We start from the raw sequence: 20207 nt of genomic DNA on the forward strand, positions 1-20207 counted from the left end.
TTCAGATCGAAACATTTGTTTTTGTTTTGAGGTTTTCCTGCCTGCAATAAATAAAAAGGGGTGAAAAGTTTAAACACAAAAATGAAGTGTTTTGTTTCAGGTCGAACCAAACACTTTGGTTGATCCAAAGTGGAATTTTTGGGTTTTATTGTTTTACCAAGAAAATACAGTTTCATTTCCTGTCAACCCAAAACATTTTTTGTAATTGTAGGCTTGCTGTGCTGAATTCAAAAGCCACTTATTCCTAACGCTCTTTAGGAAAAAAGTCTTGGGAATTAATTTTTTCTGGGAAGTGAGGTGAATTTTCATAGGACAGTGCCTGTGTGTGGGGGAAGGTGATGAGGGAGCAGAGCTGAAGATGAAAACTAGCAATTGATGAAGGTCCAAATAGTGCCCTAAGCATGGGATTATGGCTGATCAGGTCTTGAAGCCACCCTGGATAGTTATTGTTTTTCAGCAGGATAGCAGCTAGGGGCTGGGCTCCTTTTGCACAGCCCAGCTGTGGGCCAGCTGAGCACTGCTGCTCTGCTCAGGCCACTTGTGCCGTAACCCCTTTGGGAAGGATGGGGCTGTGCCCTGTGTGTGGGCAGCTGCTGGTGCTTGTGGCCCTGCTGCCACCAGCACGTGGGCTGTGTCCCTGACCTGCTCCTGACTTTAGCTCTGCACCCAACGAAGCGTGTTGTCTTACTGAGCATGTGGCTTTGGCCCCTGAAAAGCAGGATGGCTGCGTTTGGGGTGCAGGCTATATGGTGTGCAGATGTGTGTGGGTATGTGGGAAACAATTGTATATTGTGTTTTGTTTTAGTTGGCCTGATCAGGAGCTGTAATGTTAACACTTTCACATTAATATCTATTGGGGCAGTCCCTCAGAAGTCCCTGCAGCCTGTGGCTTCTGCAGGTGTGGTAGAGTGAAATGCAGCTCCATCCCTAAGAGAAAGTGTCACAATCTCTCCCCACAATTGATAAAGTGAGTAAATGCGTCAGTGGACACCAACTGTAGCCGGATCCTCTGGCCAGCTGGGGAAAAATACCATTAAGCAAAAGCTGTGGGACTGCACTGCAGCCCAAATGTATCTCAGAGCTCACTTTCAATAGATGAAGTATTTGGGATTATGCATTACCCTGTAGGGCACAGAGAATGGCATACTTCTCAAGTGAATTCAGCCGGTGGCATTGTAATTAAGCTAATTACACCGTAGCCTTCAGTTAGGGTAACGAGTTGCTGCTATGCTTGCGTGGATTATGCAGCACTGTAATACATGCCACGGTATTTCAGAGTGTGTGTAACCCATGCTTTCCTCTTGTTGTACTTCTACATGATGGTCCAATGGTAGGTATATTACTACCTCCATAAGCTCCTTCTCATTTATTTTACCACTGCCAGACTGTCAGCCAAACCTAGGAAGGAAACAGACAATTTTTGGAGCCCTTCCTCTAGTAGCAAGAGTCCCTCTGTGTGTGTTACTCTGTGTGTGTGTGTCCGTGTGTCCCACACAAGATCCCATCCACAAGAGGAGCTGGGGCCATCATGGTCCATGGACAGTGTCCCCGCCACATCAGCCAAGAGGAACCTTTGCCCCAGCCGAGCACAGTGCCGAGCTTGTCTCAACTGGAAGCCAGACTTTGGCTATCTCACAAATTACTGTGTTAAAGAAATCTTTACGGAGTGAGATGTTGGTAAACAAGAGCTTGCTGCTCCTATGATTCACTACCTTCTTACGCACTTTAAGAGCAAATTTCTCCACCCTCCTACGGCTGTGGGGAACCGCAGACACAGTGGAACCGGTGCCCTCCCGCGGGTGGCCAGCGTCCCCCCAAAGTGTGCGAGGCTGTGGATGGCATTTTACGTGGCAGCAGAGGTCAGGGGAAAAATACAACGTGTGACTGCTCGTCAAGGCGGGGAAAGGATCCTCAGAAAGGCCTGAGAAGGGTCCAAAGCACGTTCGGGAGCCGTCCTCTGTGAGCCTTGCAGGAGCAGCCAAGGCTGTGGCACAGGGCAGGGGAAGGCAGCCAAGCGCTGCTGGGCAGGCAGGCAGGGCGGTTTTGTGGGCAGGGAAGGGTGAGGCAGGCAGGCTGGGCTGTGAGATGAGCCTGGCCACGGGTTCCTTCTGTGAACTCCAGCAAGCGGCTCATGCTTTGTACGCTCGGGTTTTCCTCTCTAGTAAAGGGGAAGATCTACTGCGCTTCATTTCACCGCGGGTGTTGTGAAGCTTAGCTCACAGAGGTCCCGCTATAAACCCCCTTACCACCCAAATGAACACTGGCTAGTGCAATTGGCTCTTACAACTTCAGCGTGCTCACGCTGGAGAGGGAAGCCCTGTGAATGTATACTCCGTCTGTTCAGCTTCACATTGGATCTCTGTGCTAAAGCGAGCTGCACATGATACTTGCTGGTTCTTGAAAGCAATATAGTCACATCAGTGTGGCACTGAGCCTAGCTAATTAGCCTTTCTTGGCAGGTCTAATTAGGTTGGGCAGGCAGCCATGCTGATAGAGCTATACTTTCGTGGGTTGCAGCTCTCACTCGGTCCCAGTCAGCACAGATATCTGCATCGTATCCACGCTGTGCTGCAGACATACCACCAGTGCCTCCCAGCAGCCCAGGACCCTGGCAGCAAAACCCGTGGAGAGGCCAGCTGAGGACTGAGGAGAATAGCTGGAGCTGGCGGGCTGAAAGGCTGCTTCTTTCTCCCAAGACAATTTTTTGGGGGAAAAAAAAAGAAAAAAAATAAAAGTCATGCAGACTTTTCTCTGCTTTTTTGACTTGCTGCAATGATTTCTGAAAATACCGCACGCCCTGGGGTCCCAGATGAGGTCAGACACTTTTGTGCTCTGCTCAAACCCTTTGTGAGACAGAGGCAGCGGCTCCAGGGGGAAAAGCAACAGGAAAGCTGCAGTCAATGTCTGCTGGTGGATGGAAATCCTAATAATAAAGTGAGTCTGTGCATTCCCTTCTCATCCTTTACGATAGGCTGCGCCCCTTTTTGGATGGAGGGTTAGATGGGTCTCAGTTCGTTATCAGCTGAGGGTTAGTCTTGATTTGGCTGTAACCGCTGCTGTGGCACAGAGCCGAGATGGCCCCTGTGTGCTCCCTGTGGTCAGCCTAACCTGAGGAGGGCAAAAAGCAAGGGTGAGAAATGAAAGCCGGGTCCCCCTGGCCATGGCGAGCCCTGCCACGGGGGGCAGCCAGAGGCAAACTTGTTAAAATCGGTTGGAGGAGAAGTGAGGAGGTGAAGACCAAGCCGCGGCTAGCGGTTGAGGCAGGAATCCAGATGGCCACCCTCCTAGATCAACATTGCAGACATGAGAATCGAAAGGAGAAACTGTCACAAAAGTAAACAGCGTAAGAGAGAGGGCCATAATGCTTGGACTGGCCATCGTCCAGGTGTCCACCCTCTTATCACACAACGCGCTGCGGTCAAACACAGGAGCGGGCCCCGAGCATCTGCGCCCGAAGCACCTAATGAGTGTTTGCACGGCGAGCAGAGCGGGAGGCTGTGGTGATGCAGGGGAGAGGAGCGGAAAGGAGGCTTTCGAGCACGTGGCAGGCTGCCTGGCCGGCACAGCGTGCGGCAGGGGAGGAAAGACATGAAACAAAAGCCTTCCTGCAGGAGCAAAGAGAAAAGACCCACCGCTGACAGAAATGAAACAACACAGCCCACTGTGGAGGCCAGAGCTCCTGGGGCAGGCAAGGCCAATAGTTGTAAAAACAGAGGTTTGAAGTAGGAAATGTAACATGACTACAAATTGCCTCGCTTCCCCCCTCCGACCCCCGGCCCCCGCCGCACGTAATGGACGCCAAGCAGCGAGGCGGCGAGCTGGCGGCGGGACGGGCAGGTGCTCCTGCCTGTGCTGGCGTGGGGCACCCACCAGAGAGCTCAGCACCCCACCTCCTCCCAAAACGCAGAGCTGCCCCAAATAGAAATATTCCCAACACCAGCTTTTGAGGCCCAGCAGACAGCGGTGGGGAAGCTAGATTTTTTTGGAGGCTATCCGCCAACAACAGCAATAATACAGTGCCATTAATTCCCACCGGGCCCTACTCACAATGGCAAAACTGGACAGATAATTTACAACTGATATATCTGTTGTGGAGACAGGACGCAGGCATTTTTACCAACAGGTCATCTAAGCCCTAGAGCAGAGTCAAAACAGATGGTAAAAAATACGTTTTCCTCCTGTTCCCATCCTGGCTGTGCCACAGCTTTTGGCTGGGCAGCGGGATGGTGGACTGCAACTTTTACAGTCGCAGCTCTGGATATTGCTTAATCTTCTTCTTCTGTTTTAGCGGGTCTTTTTACCAAAATATTTGCTGTGAATGGGAAGAAAAAAAAAAAAAAGATGACTGGAAAGGGTTTCTGCTGCACTGTTTACACCCTTTGTACTTTCTTCAGAGCCACAGAAGTTGGAGATGGAAAAGCCATATTAAGTCATAAAGGGTGAACTTTTCCAAGGCTTTTCAATCACTTACCACTCTGACAAATGACCTCCAGAGAAACTCTGTGTGGCAATTTCAGCTATTGCAGCCCACCAATGTCTTTTCCATTCCTTGGCTGGAAGTTACCATCCCTACAGCAGAGTCAGCAGAAGAGGACCTGTGCCTGTGCCTTGGTGGCTCCATTTAGAAATCAGGCGATGGACTGCCACTGCTGAAGTGGAGACAGCTTCCTGCTGTTGACTGCTCTGGGGAGAAGCAAGGGCCGAGAGAGGGGCATGGAGGAGAAGTAGGAGCAACTTAGGTTGGTTTTCTCCTCTGCATCTATCAGAGCTTGCTGAGGCTTTAATTCCCATGTAAAAAGTGACCTGCGGTGTGACACAGGATCCTCAGAGGTCTGATTCTAGAGTGAAATCACTCAAGGCCAGGTCTGCAAAGGAAATTGGGTGCATACATAAGCAGGTAGGAATCAAGGAAGACTTATAAAAATGCCTATCAGGCTAGACATTCAACTGTCATTAAAATGCAGAGGAGGCAGACAGTGAAAGAGCAAAAGCAATGCAGCTTGTATTTTCTACCGTAGAACACTTTAGAAGCTGTTTAGCAGTTTTTTCTGATTTTCTCCTTCCTCTTAAATTTACCCTTATTCTTCTTCATTCCCTTTTTCCTGGGATTTCCTCTCCCCCAAAGACCACTTCTTTTTTTTCACAGCATATTTTGTTTCAACATGCTCATTGAAATAAAACAAAGATGCCCCAGGGTTATTGTTGACTGAATCCCGCCTTGTATTTCTAACATCACCATTTTGGAAAGAAAAACAGTGCTGCACGGCTGATGAGATTGCTCTGTAGTTGTTGAATCTGTGAGCTGTTTAGGTGCCATCTCAGACCAGGAAGATCCAGCCAGTCCTCTGCTGGCATGGTCTTGGGAAAGGCCATCCTGATGGGAGTCTTTCAGCTTAAGTGTGAGCTGGTCAGATAACATGGGATGTGTTTCACCCAACCTTGGCAGTCACTCAGACTTTGAGATTAGGCTGGATGTTCTGTTTCAATAGAGTTACTTGTGTCTCTACAGGTAACTCCAGCAGACGATTTGGACCACATACTTTAGACTTTTGTTTGACTATAGGAACCTCCTTCTTCAGAGGAAGCGTCCCTTTCAGTTCAGTTCCTCGTCTGTACATAGCTCTTGCATCTCAAAAGGCACGTGAAGAACAAATGCACCTAAAGAAGGTGAAGTACGTGGTTATTACTGGAGGGAGGCTGTATAATTATTTTCAAACTATACCAGTGTGAAAACTGAAATTTTCCACCCAGTGTCTATATAGGTAAGCCACCTGTGGCACAGAGATCTCTTGTAACATCCTGTCCCTGTAAAACCTTGGAAGGAGCAAGTTATGGAACTGGCAATATTGTCCAACCACTGGGACAGGAGAACAGACCCGTGGGATCCAGAGGTGCCTGAACATAGACTTCACAAGTAAGCGAGGGATGGTGTAACGAGTGCACAACAGTTCAATGCCTCATGTTACGGGAGGACCATATTAATCCCTAGGAAGTGTGGCATCCTTTTTTCTGATCTTGCTCTTGCTGTAGAGGGCCAAGCCCTGGCCCAGCAGTGTTGTCACTGACTTGTAAACACGATTTCCCTCTGCCCCCGCTTCAGCTGTGCTGCCTATTGCTTGAGCAATGTGAGAGGCGAGAAGCCACTGCCCTCGCTATGTCCTGAACTGCTTTTGTGTGGTCAACTTGTTGGCCTGAACCCCTACATGAGGACCCTGGGGGAAAGCGCTTCTTCAGATTCTCTTTGTTCAGAGGACTCTTTGGTTTAGCAGGCCTGAGAAATTAAGTTGGTGGGATAGAGAGTACCGGAGGAAGAGTCGAAGAGAAATGGCGAGTGGGCACAAATTATTTCATTATGAACTTTCCGTGAAATAGCAAGGGTAGAGTCAGGGGTGGGAGGACATTAATTTATGGCAGAATGTTGTTATTGCAGCCCTTCTTCAACCAGTCATGTTACAGGAAGATAAATAAAGCCCAAGCCAAATCTTCCCCTGGGCTAAGCCTGCTAGTTTGGAGATTTATGTGCAACTTACTTATATCCAGCCTGATAATTCCACTGTGCGACTGACCGAAGGTCTTCACTTGCAGGGTAGGATGTTGTTAAAGGCACCAATATTCGGAACTGGAGCATAGCAGGATGCTGCCTGCTGTTACTAAATTTCAGTGGCCAAAAGCAACTTGTTGATCTCTGTGAGTGCGTTGCTTGCAGCACCGAGTACAGGGCTATCTCGCAGTACAGCAAACACGGGGGTTTTTTGTCAGTGACCATGCAGAAAAGCTAGGCTCTGTTTGTTCAGCTAGAAAATGCTTACACTAGCTTATTTTTTTCCCCTGAAACTCAACTTTCCTAATTCTATGTGGGAGGGCTTTTTTCCAGGCTTTTTAAAGTAATATCAGTATTATGGCTAATGAGGCAGTGGAAAGCAAGCTGGTCCATTCGCTATAGCTAATGACTCCATTCCCGTGAGCCTAATCAAAGATTTGTACATTTAATTGCTGTCAAGTCAGCTCTAGCCACCTGCCATTTCTGCCACACCTGAGCTCCCTTCTCCATGGCCTGCGATTCTAAATGAATCCATCTCTTTTTCTAAGGGAAGGAAAACAGAGCTGCCAAGCAACCCTGAAATGGTGCTTTACCCTTAGAGCAAAGATCAAACAGTCTGTGTTGTCACTGAGCAGTATGTATGTTAACTGACTGTGGCACAGATTTTTTGAAAATTTATTAGCCTCATATTGGAGATCAGGGAAGTGAGAAATACACCCTTGTCTGGACGTGTCCTGGACTTGAGACAGGCTTCTGTCAGAGGTGAAAGTGATTTTTGTTGGCTCACCACTGAACAAAGTTGAACTACATTTATTTTTGGTTTTCTCTGATGGAAAATACCAGTGAAGCCATTATTCCACTCCTGCAGTGGGCTGGTGGGGTATTTTGACCAACCTTTGTCCTCAGCATCATGATTCCTAAACATCCTGCCTTCTCCATAGGGAACTGATGCAGGAAATGTTGTGGGGCCATGTTCACTTGAATGTAACAGATAAGTCCTGTTCATTGTTCCAGGGAAAAAAAAAAAAAAAAGGGAAAAACCCAGTTGCTGCTAACATATTGCAAAAAGAAAATGTTCTTTGTGATTCTGGGTGGATCAGCTTGCCTCTGTCCAGGCAAGTGTAACTCCAAAGAGTCAGATATCTAATGCCATGTGTTTCTTCAAATGTATTTCCAGAGAAATTTTTAAAGTTGTTAGGAAAGGTGCAGTCTATGAAGTCACGCTAAAACATTATTGGTTTCTAGACAACTGTACATTTTTTAGCTTGGTTTCCCAGTGAAATGAGAATGATGGGATCACATGGTGTGATCAGTCTGTCTGATCATCCCTCACTAATCACTTTTCTAATTCTTGGCCAAGTTGAACCCTAGATTACAAAGGAAGACAAATGTGAGAGAGATTACATTACTGTTTCAAGAGCATAAGTACCCAGGTGGAGGTGCAAAACTCCACAAATACCGCATATGAATGTCCCACGTAGAGGAAGCCTGGCAAGTGAATCCATACGTTGTCAGCAAAAGAAGAGAGACCATATGGGTGTCCCAAGCACAGTGATAGCCTTAGCTGGAGATTACCATAAACCACAAAACACAGATCTGTGGAATATGAGGCATCATTGATATCCATTCTCGCAGAACTACTTGGTTTCCTTTGTCAACCCGTCACAGAAAGCAAAAGCACCATTAAGATATATAAGATCTTTGACTGAACACAATGAGTTTTTTGCAAGTGGCTTGATCCAAATACAAGCTGAAGGGTTTTTTTGCCCCATTGTGACAATGTGGAAAGGCTTTATAACAGCTTTTAATACAATTTACTTCAATTTTAGGAGCTCTTCCTCTGCCAGAGGAGTTTAATTGGCCATGAAGTCCTGTGAGTTTTTGCATTGTGAGTTGACAGATGCATAGATTAATTTAGCAGGAAAATCAAAGAATAAATTAAAAGGTCTGAAAACAATTAAAGGGTCTGTAGCTATTTGTATCAGTCTGAGAGCTTAGAGCTAAATTCTGTTGCTCATTTTTCTATATGGCTAACCACTGTTGTACCTTACTGCAGTGCAAACCTAAAAAGAACTTCACTTTTTGGCCATTTCTGTGATAGTATGTTTAAAATTTCTGCTCAGAATATCCTACAATGTCTTCAGAAAAACAAGCTGCCATGTGGGAAGGCACCTCGTTCCTTTCCTCTGAGCTGTCAGATAATAGATATTCACATGCACATGGAGGGGAGCCAGATGCAAAGGTCGACTGGGGTGCTGCCATGCTAAATTCTGTAATGCCTGATACCTAGGTTAGCCATGTAAGCCACCTCCTAAAGATATAAACCCCTGGGTTTCTCTGCTTTCCTTTATGAATAAGGCCAGGAAAGGAAGAGGACAGCAACCTTTTCCGTCAATGACTGAAGTATCTTACTAGACATCGGAGAGCCATGTTAAAGTGAAGGGAGAGTATTAAATATGAGGCTGGAGATTCTTGCTCCCTTCCTCAGTCATCCATTCCTTCATACACAGCATGTTCTAAGCTCTCCTGTAGCCTGATAGTTTAAGTCTTTCTTTGAAAAGGAGGAATGGAGGGTTTAATTTATTTTTGCTTGGCCACATTCAGGGTGAGATTTCTAGCCAGTTAACTAAGGCATATAAGAAAGGGATAAAGTTAGTGATGCTTTTCCTTCAGTGATGTTCTGAGCAGCTGCCACTGAATCTTACATGGACTCCAACCTGGCCAGCCTGTGAGGAGGATGTCCAGAGTGTGTCTCACTGGGTCAGCATCCCCGGGGAAACAGCAGAGGAACCTCTAGCTGTGGGCTGCCAGTTGGGTTTAGGCTGAGCGAGGTGTTGAGACGCTCCAGCAGGAGCTTTTCTTTTGCCTGTGCCTTTCTGAGGTTTGCCTCCAGGTAGCCACATACTTACCACGCAGGAGCCAAGCTCCCTGCTGCTGATTTGATGATTCCCAGCAATGCTGCCAAAGGTGGAGCTGAGCCATGAAATGAAACATTTCAGTTCCTCCTAGTGTGTGCAAGGCCATAAGCGTCTGCAATGCTACTGCAATGTAATAATGACAGCGTTTTATGAGGAGGCATAGTTTCACATATTCAGTTGCAGGAAAGAGGTCTTTGACCTTTCACAGAACTATGTTGCAAAACTTATTGCCACACATCCCAAAAGCCAAGAGCTTTGTGGGATTCATGGAAGGGTTAGGCAGGCATCTTGTGTAATTGGGAGCCCTGCAGTCCTCTTCTCCTGGTCTGTTTGTGTAGGTGTGGAACTATTCAGGACTTTAAGATGCGTGCAGTAGTGTTCATAGGAGGAGCTTGCCAAATTATAGAGGGTGGACACAGAACTGAACAGGAGACTGTAAGTAGATTCAGGCCCTGCTCCTTTTCCACAAGTCACATCAACTCCAGCCATTAATTAATGTACTGAAGTCAGAACAGAGCTCCACCCTGGTCTCTCTGAGGAAGCCTGAGCACTGGAAAAGGGGTCATGCCATCAGCACCTGGGGTATCATTGAGGATCTGTTACTTTCTCCAGGGTCATCTCCAGCACATCTGTCCCTAGAGTGTCATTCTTGGTTGCCCTTATCTTCATAAGGGTTCATAAGTGGGAATATGGAATATGCAAATACCTTGAGCTAGCAGTGAAGAAGACCTTCACAGAAGGAATATGTGAGAGGGCCTAAATGAATTTCTGCCTTGCTGGTTTGGGAAATAACTGCCTCTGGATGCAGGTTCCCTTTAGGGGCAGGTTCCTGGGCAGGAGAAGCATAGGCCTCACTCAGAGTTGCCATAAATGTCCTCCCAGACAAGCTCAGCCTGTTCAGTACTCATGAATAGACCTCTCAGAAGCTGACTAAGGCATTTGGGAGAAATGGGGGTGGGCTTCTCCCCACCTGGGGCCCTGGTCAATTGAACACATTCTTCCCTGCTCGTCCAAGGCCATGTAAGACCAGCTGCAGAAGGAGGCAATACAGCTCCAGTGGGGCCTCTGAGGCAGAGGAGTATCAGAAGTGGCTTGTGAGGATGGGGAAAGTCAGGAGCAAACACCAGTGATAGGATGGACTGTGCCTTGTCCTCACTTGGACCCTGATACACCGCTCTGCAAATGCTTTCCCACTGCAACCTGCAGAGCTGGGGATTTTTGTGCTGAACAATTAGCAGCCCTTTTAAAAATGATATATACTGGCTCAGCTCTTTGTAAGTAGTTTTGTTGTTCCTTTTGCTGCTTTGGCTGTGTTTGTCTTCCACTCGACACCATTGTCAGTGCTGAAGACAAATACACATTTGTTTTGATTTCCTCCTTAGTGTACACATAACTTACAATGGGAAAGCCTGGAAAGTCTGCAGGATAACCTCTGTAGATAGCTAAATCCATTCTACATGGCAATGAAAACACAGTATCCTAATCAGGAGGGAGAGCATATTTTCAAATGTAGTCCAAAAATGCTTTCTTGGACAGTGATACAGTACCATGGGTTTTGTTCAGCTCTTGGCCAGGGGTTCAGGATTCTCCCTGGGGTCCAGAAGTTCGAAATCGCAAGCCACTTGGCATAATTTCATAAAGACCTCAAAGTATAGCTCCGTTCACTCTAACTACAGGAGCATATCCTCACAGTCACCTGTTTCTGAAGCACCACCTGAAGCACTGCAGGAAATCGATGAGGGAGCAACAGGGCAACCAGCTCTTGGATGGCAAAAACGGGGATCTTCAGCAGAGAGATGATTGGAACCACCGCTTTCCTTAATTGGAGTTGAAAAGACTGTATTATCAAGAGAGAGGATCCTTGGAACATAAAAGCAACATTATTAGCTCTTCTACAGTGGCATTCAAATGGTAATTTAACCTTTGTCTGAGAGAATAGATTAAGGCAAGAACTCAGAGCTTTATTTTCTTCAGTTACTCCTAGCTCATGTACTTGCATTTCTGGCTCTGTCTGGATAAGAGGCAGAGCTATGGAAACCGAAGCCTCCAGGAAGTTCATTCCTCTCCTCCTCCTCCTTTTCCCCTGTAATTTAGACACCTGCCTGCTTTCCTCTTAGGAGAGTCACAACCTAGGTCTAGGGCTGGCAAATGCTGCCACAGATAAGAATGAGGACAAAGCCGTGGTGGGTGGAAGGGGCAGGGCATGTGGCAGTCCAGGCCTATTTGCTTAGCTTTTCAGCCTACTGTCAATATTACAAATAGCTGGTTTTGCTCTTGCTCACCTGGAAAACTTCCACTGAAATTGCAGTCTCTACGAAATCTTAACTTTCCATGACTTTCTTCTTTTTCTGTGTGTCTCCGTCAGGAAAACCAACCTCTGTTTCTTTTAGAAATGTTCCATTAACCTGCCTTTGCATTCTGAGAGCTGTAGCTGGTATCAAGGGAGCCCTTGCAGGCACATTATAGGAAGTGTAGTTTGTCTAGGAAGTTCAATCCAGTGGGGAAAAAGAACAACAAAATGCAGTGGAGTATCAAGATCTTGCCGAGGCATTGAGTGTAACTTCAGTTGAACCGACCATCAGTGAAATGCATTGACATACAGAATGAAATATTTGGATTTGGAAATAGCCAAACATATTCTTTTAGTTGATAACATTGAAACATTTTTGTATTACATTTAAGAAACAATTTTGGGGGAACTTGAGATTCCTCAAATGATGTAAACACATTAACTTTCATTCCGAATAGAGACAAAACAAATATGGAGTTTCCGTGGGGAAAATAATCTGAATTTCTCTTCATTCTGTGGGTCATTTGTTTGTCTTTCACTTGTATAAGAACATTTAACACTCACAAAAACTCATTAGAAATCTGTGATCTCCAAGGCTCCACAGGAAGCTGCACACAGAGAGTCTTACTGGCCATGGAGATGTACTCCCCACCTTCATCCCAGGTTTGCATTACTGCCACCAAAGGACAATCTGCCTGTGGTGAGTAAGAGGGCAGAATTTACAACATAAAATACCTTTGCCATAGCAATCAGTGGAGTACATCCATTCAGAGCGATTTCATTTCAGAGCTAACACAATGTTGCAGGGGAGAAACAGACTATTTCCCTGTAGGTCATAGAATCATAGAATCATTTAGGTTGGAAAAGACCTTTAAGATTATCGAGTCCAACCAGGCTACTCCCAGACAGACACTATGGCCAACCCATAGTGGATTAGTTTGTCTGGGTGTATCAAATGAGCCCATATCCAGCCAGATCCTTGTGATAAGCACCCATTTGTCAAATATTGCCAGAATTAAGTGGTGCTTCTTTTTGGGACAATCCAGCAAAGAAGATAAGGGTGAAATAACCATATGGATATGCCAGAAGGACTTCTGAGGGGATGGTATTGAACAGCCTCTGCCTTTCTTCTCCTAGCTCCAATATGAATCACAAGCTGATTCACTCTCTAGATGAGGTTTCAGTCAGTTTGAGGCAGACACTAGATGTTCATAAGTCCAGCTTTAAAGCAGAAATGAATTTGGGGGCGGGGGGGGAAGTCTTAATGAGAATGACTGGGTAACCTTAGCAATTGTTTTTTCCCCCCAGACCTTCCACCACCACTTACACATACAAGAATGCAAACACATATTGTAGAGCTGGTGTAGCCAGGACAGTACAAGGATGTAAATAAGTGAAGAATTGTGGTGTCCTTTAGTAGAGAACTGTTAGAACGTCAGAAGTGGGCAATCTTTATGTATACGCATCCTTCCTAAATGCATTGATAACCTTTCATGAAGAAGAGGAAATGTTTTACCTTGGAATTTATTTCAAAATGATTTACTAAAATTTTTATTCTGGTAATAAGTCTCTTCAGTGTCTTGGTCAATACATTTATTTTTCTTCCCAAAACAATGGTCTCGTTTCATTGTTATTTGTTATTATTGTTATTAGTGTTACCTTGAGGAGAGGAGTGTAAATGTGTATCAGCCCCTCAAAAGATGATTTTTCTGTGTCAGGTGAGTCCCAGCTATGCTCTGCAAAACAACGTAGACACAGCTAGGAGCACCTCTCGCAGGCTGGGTTTATAGCAGCAAACCCAGGAGAGCTTGCAGACCTCCACATATACTCTCTGACCATGTCCTCCCATCCTGTCGGAGCAGGGCTCAGGTGCGCACACCAGTACCTCTCCCCTCCAGCACGCCTGGTGCCCTGGGTACTCCTGCAATAGCACCAAGCACAGGTTAGATATAAAACCATTGAGAGCTGGAGGCTCCACTTGCCATTACACACAACCAGGTTTCCTATTTATTTACTGTACCTCAGAAATCTTGAAAACCTGATGCACACAAATAAAACCAGCAGTGGGATTTAGGGCTGAATATAACTAATATTGTAAACGATTGTTTGGCTCTGGACCTTACCACTGAAAGTTCACCTATCAACACCATCATATTTACCTTGCTTAGCCTAGGTACTCCCAGATTTTTCTGACACAGATAATACTAGGATGTGTCTGTGTGCGTGTGTGCCCAAAGGAAAAGAAACCTCAGTTGAAAGTGAATTATTGCCATTTTCTACCAAGTGCAAAGCCTGCTTAGTCTTTGATTAGCCATCATTCAGAGAACTTTTTGACTCAATGATTCTTTGGAGTTAAAAACCAATCTAAGTGTGGAAAGGGTATGTAAATACACTGGTATAAAATTCATAGAAATGCCAGAAGAATTTAGAGGAGAAATTTACAGGTATAAATTTGTGTGACACGAGTGATACAGAATTACAAGGCAAGCTGGTGGCCCTATAAATACAGTATCTTACATTGACCTGTTTTGAATGAGCTCTACTGTTAAATGAAGTGAAGCCTTTGCTATGTAAACTGCTGATGTATAGCAAAAAAAATAACGAGCCCAGCCTTGCAACCAGACTGTGATACCCTTTTTCTAGATGAGTAACACTTTGTCGTTTGCATGCCTTGAATATGGCTATCAATCTGTATCAGAGTGGTATTGTCTGATTCTACAGATAATATAGCCAGGTTTTGTTTCACCAGTTCAGTGACAGTACTTTGTTGAGAAATTTTTACTTTGGATGTCCCTGTTTTTCAGAGGATCAGCAAAGCACAACCTGGAAACAGGTGACACAACCGCTCAATATCCCTCCGAACCAGGTTTCTGCTGTCTGGGGGGTTAGGCTTTAAGGTTTGCGGCTTGAGCCACAGGAGGATTTAGATGCTGCATGCAAAACTATGACTCTCAAATGCCCAGATGTGCTGCCACTGAACCCTGGTGGCACCTGCCATCCCCAGGGACCTTCGTGCTCAACAGTAAAGTTCCCCAAATGCCTCAGGATCTACTTCTGCTCACAGGAGCACTTCAGCCTTTCAAGATCATCTTGTTCAGAAAGAGGAGCAAGAGGCCTTGGGGAAGGGACATGAGGTAAGGGACATGAAGTGGAGCTGTAGGAGGTGGGGCAGAGCCATCCATGTCTGAGTCTGGGACTGCATAGAGCAAAAGGAGCTTCCTCTTGAAATGAAGACTAATGATATGGTCAAAGGGAAAAGAGCAGCAACAAAGGAGGAGGGCACTGAAGCAGGCTGTAACAGGTAGTTTGGATTTTGTCTCTGATTTCAGCCATTATTTAATCAAATGGGACCAACCTATCTCCAGCACAGCTCTGCCTGCATATACTCAGAAAGGGCTCCGTCTTGACTGCAGTGGTATCACCTCAGGATCTGCCCTGCTTGTCCTCTCCAGTCCTGTGTTGTTTGACCTCCAGCCCAGCTTGGCAGTGGGATTAGCAGGATTTACTGAAGTGGTGTGGGCTTGGCCCAATGAGTGGTGGTGGCAGGTTCGTGAATGCTGGCTCTCCCCTCCTAGCCAGTCCTGCAGCAGACAGGGCCGTCCTGGGGGCAATGGGCTTAGTTCCCTCCACTGCCTGGGGAAGACAGGGATTTAGTTATGCTCTAAATGTTGAGCTAATGGACAGGAGGATGATGTGGGTGTGAACCCCACCTTCTTTGTCAGATGTTCTCTGGGAGAGGTTTTAAAGGGCTTAAATGGCCAACTCCAGGAAAAAGATTTAGAGCTGTGGTTTCTAAGTGTGAGGAAATATCCCTTTTCAGATAAGAATAAAGCACTCAAGTCCTTGACAGAGACAGGATTTAAGACCCAGCTTTCTATGTGGCATATCCTATTAGTGAGAAGGTGGTTCCCCATGCAACTTGCTGGCAATTGCCCTTTTCCCCCATTCACTTCGCAGGCACCCCCAGCATCGAACTCATGACTGAGCTACAGCAACAGAACAGCTGTCTTAAGGCAAGTCTTTCCATTACTTTCTGTAGTAATGATCAGGCTCTTGAAGACCAGTCTGTGGTTCCTGGTATGCGTCCTTTTGTTTGCAACATACACAGGACAGATTAAGTAAAGCACCTTCTCAATTCCTACTTTGGCTGCTATAAAAGTGGCATTTATTATGGAGCAGAAATGCCAATGTTCACATATATGACTCGCATACATGTCAACAGATAATGAGCATAAAACTAGAGTTAGAGCCAAAGAGACCTGAACCAAAGGAGAGAAAGCAGGCAAGGAAGAGCAGGAAAGCAAGGAAGTTGTTGCAGAGAAGGATCCCTGAAGTTAACGTCCCAGTTTGTTACCTGCACATATCCATGCTGGTGAGGAATCACAGGGTTTTATAGATACCCACAACCTGTGCATATGAAACACAGTAGCTGCTGGGTGCACTGCAGAGTTCTCATATTTGGCCAGGCTCAACAGAAGCCAAGAAATATAGGAGAAGATGCAGGGTTAGGTATCACAGAGTTTCAGACTGCAATGCCAAAGCACATGGAGCAAGATGCTCCAGTCACAAGCAAAGGGACACCACTTCTACATGTCACAGAAGGGTAGACGTTTTTGAATGCCAGAGTACCTACAGGGTCAGACGGAGGCTTTTTGGGTTGTCCAGCAATACTCAGGCGCCTCAAAAGCACCTTTGTACCTTTGTGGTTCTGCCGCAATTAATCCCTGGAATAAGCGCCCTCAGATGAATGGAATTGCAGTGGGACTGCCCTGCCTGGGTGATGGCCCAGCGGCGCTCCACCCAGCCCTGCATGCTTAGCCTGTTACTCATGCAGTGCCTTGAGATGCTGGAGGCTTGCAGCCTCCTAACTCTGCTGCCACTTCTCTCTTTTCCACATCTTTTAGGTGGTTTCGGAGCTCCAGCCCTAACGAAGGCCTCTTCTCATCCTGTTTGCCTTCTGCCTCTACCACCTTGTTTGCTTGGCCCGTGTGTTATTTCCATGCGCATGAACAGGAATAGCTGCAGCTTCATGCACCGCTTGCCAGTTTCTGCTCTGTGCGTAAGTGCCTTTGGTGCAACTGCATCCATGTTATTTGCTTGCTTTCCTCCAAAATAACAAAATCTCTATGCTCGGACCTAAAGATTTGTGATCGTCCTTCTGCCTCTGGCTTTCCATCTTCATAGATGTAATCATCATACCAAGTGCCATGCGTTTTGCAGGCAGCCTGCATATCCTTGAAGTTCCAAATCCTCCTCCTCCTAAAGACCTGTATTTATTAATTAGGAGTAATCCCTGTTAATTATGAGGAAATACATACAATGGCTCCCAGCTCTGCATGTCTGCACAGAATACTTCACTAAGTATATAACCTTTGGCACCAGAGACCTGCTCTTGGGAGAATGAGATATCAGAACGTATTTGTTTAAGCCTTGAGTCACCAGGATGTCCACTGAGATAAAAGTCACTTTTCAAGGTCATCTCAGACCTCATGACCTTTAGGCTCACTCCAGAATTTCGAAGACTTCCTGGTTAAATAAGGTTTATCATTGTTTGAAAGAATTTGGCCTCTGGCAAGTAAAGGTGAAAAGTCATCTATATTTGAATGTTTTCAGTATACAAGCTTGGCTGCTGCCCGTGATTTTAAAGTCGCCCGCTGTATTTATAGCCTGAACAAAGCTGTGAAAGGCATAGTGGGACTCACTAGCACAATTAGAAAGCCGTCAAGTGTGGTGTTAATGAAAAACCAGAGGTAGAGATTCAGCCCCTCTTTGCACAAGGGCCAGCTGGGAATCGCTTTGTTGAAGGCAGGGAAGTTGCTCTGGATCTAGCTCTGAAAATGAAGGTTGGAGATCCTGGAGAGGGGAGCAGGCTGTGCCACATTTACACCCCGCTGACACAGCTGTATGGCGGTGTAAGTGAAGCTGATATTAGAGGCAAGTCCTGCTCATTTATCCTTCCGTCTCCTTCTGTTTTCAGCGATGCGCTCAGTGGCCGACCTGTGTTCACACGTAAACCCAGTGAAGACTGAAGTTGCGAGAGGTCAGATGCTGCTGTCAGTAATACCAGTACAACACCTTAAGGTGAGCCGGGCAGATTTTGATCACAGTTGCACAATTATCCCACTGAAATCACACTACTGCCTGCAGAGGTGTGAGCCCAGATTCACAGCGATGTGACTGAAGTCAGCATCTGACACATGAGAGTTTGTCTGACTCATCCAAGGCGACGCTGATTCTCCAGATACACGTTAGTGCACTTTCAAATCAAAATTCACTGAAACAGGCTTAAATTGACATAACCTTACATGTGGAGTGACCCCATTTATTTAAGGTAAGAGACAAGTCAGCTCAATGGCTGACTTCTTTCCTTTATTTCCCCATAAGTTTGTGGTATCTATGTCCCCTGGGTTATCTCCTATTTGCACAACTGCCAGGAGAGTAGGAAGATATTCTGATACTTCCAAATCTGTCTGGATCCTCTCTGTGATATAATGTACAGGTGTGACCAACATGAAGTAGAGCTCTGCCTCGTCTCTCCGTGTCCTTAAAGGAAGGGGTGGCACAAGTTGTTCCACAGTGTAAGTTCTGATGGGCTCCTCAACACAAACTGTTTGCTGGATTGCTACGGGGCCAATAGCTCCCTACTCCTACCCCTTCATGCCAGCACTTTCCACTGACATCGTGTTGAATGTGCTTCCAGGAGGTGCTGGAGCCATGGGAACATTGAGCGTCATAGTGCCTGTCCACCCCATCTCCTGCTGTCCCTCAGCCCACGAAGGAGCCCCGTAGCCGTGGCGTGGCTGGCAGCACGCGGGGCCTTTACCAAGTGCAAAGCAGCACCAGGGAGACGGTGATGTGCTGTGCTGATCCTGAGCTCGGTGTAGCTGAGGTCTGCCAAGTTCAGTTGTGGGGACAGTCTGCAGCTGGTAGATTCGTGTGGGGCGAACATGCACTGAAAATGTGTAATTACTAAATTTGGGTTTTATGTGAAGGAAGGAAAAGGATTTCACCAAGGGATCACTGTATGTATTGCAAAGCGAGGCTGATTTTTCTTTTTTTTTTTTCTGTTTTTTTGAGGGAGCCCTTTGTTAAATTCTTGGCAGCCCATCTCTGCCGGGAAGACAGAACTGCTCTGTGCTGAAGCTGGGGTTGGCACATCTTTGTAGCATGCGGGGTGTGCAAAGGCCGTGGGGAAGGCTGCCATCTCATGGTGAACCTTGCACGGCTCCAGCACGCTGAGCTAACCTACCTTGCAGCCAGTTTCCAGGCCAGGTTGCTCCTGAGCAGATGTTTTCTCAACAAGTCATGTGTGCAGCTCCAGAAGAAGCTGAGGTGTTTTACCATGGGTTTTGCGCTTTAACTTTGAAACCAGCTCTGCCAAAGCCTAGAGTTTTCTGGTTTCTTGCCTTGTCAACATTTTATGTGAGAGCAAAATGGTAGTTATGAAAAACCATGGGGGCAAGGCAATCACTCATCTGAGAAGAGGCTGATCATCAAAGTTGGTTTTAGTGGCGACTTGAGACTGATACGCTATTGTCTGTGACAGTAGCTTTGCTGAGTCACAGCCCTTAATGGAAACTCCCCTGGAACCGCTTGTGGGTTGCAACTCATAATTTTGGGATTCTTTGGTATTCATCGCTAACTTTCTGCCGCAGCTCACACGTCCTACGCTCTCGCGCTCGCTGTCTGCCCTCCGCTTTCTGAAAACGTACCAGCACTTGCCCGACACAGGCTGGAGGCTCCCCCTCCGCTCCGCGGGACGTGGCAGCTCTGTGGCAGGCTTCGTGGTGTTTCCAGCAGTCTCCAGAAAGCCCTGAACATGAATCTGTGGCCGAGAGGTTCAGCTTTGGCCAGTAAGACGCTCTAGAGAGAATGAAAGCATCCTTGCTGAATGGGGAGAGTCCAGCGTGGCAGTGTGGGATCAGGCAGGTGGCCAGCGTCTGTGCTGACAGTAAAAGGGGATGGAATAGAAGAGGGGATTTTTAAGGGTGATAAAGGTCACTTGTTCAGGAAAGTGGTTAGAAACTTTATCACTGTAAGTGCTTTAGATGCATCTGTGGTGAGGAGAGGGGGAAACTGCCTTTTAAAATGTTGTCCAAGTGACACCAACATTAACAGCTGTCTAAAATATGTCCTGAATATGCACTCCCTGGACATGTGCATGAATATGCACTCCCAAGCACGAATGGGCCCTACCCACCACCCTGACTCCCACAACTTGCACTCCTGAGTCCCGCAGCTGGGAATTTCTGTAGCACAGTATGCTTGAAGGAGGAGGATATAATCTTTCAAATGTAGGTTCTAGCTAGAGAAAACTTCTGTGTTAAACCTTATTTTCCCCAGAATATAGATTATTTTATTTTTAAAAGCTGGTTTTTGGAGCGGTGGAAGCCCAGGGTAGTGCTGTGCGTAAGTACGGGAGGTGAATCAGACCGCTTTCAGCTGAAGGGGTCCAGGC

The sequence above is a fragment of the Mycteria americana genome, chromosome 1 (genome assembly GCF_035582795.1).
Source record: "Mycteria americana isolate JAX WOST 10 ecotype Jacksonville Zoo and Gardens chromosome 1, USCA_MyAme_1.0, whole genome shotgun sequence".
NCBI lineage: Eukaryota > Metazoa > Chordata > Aves > Ciconiiformes > Ciconiidae > Mycteria > Mycteria americana.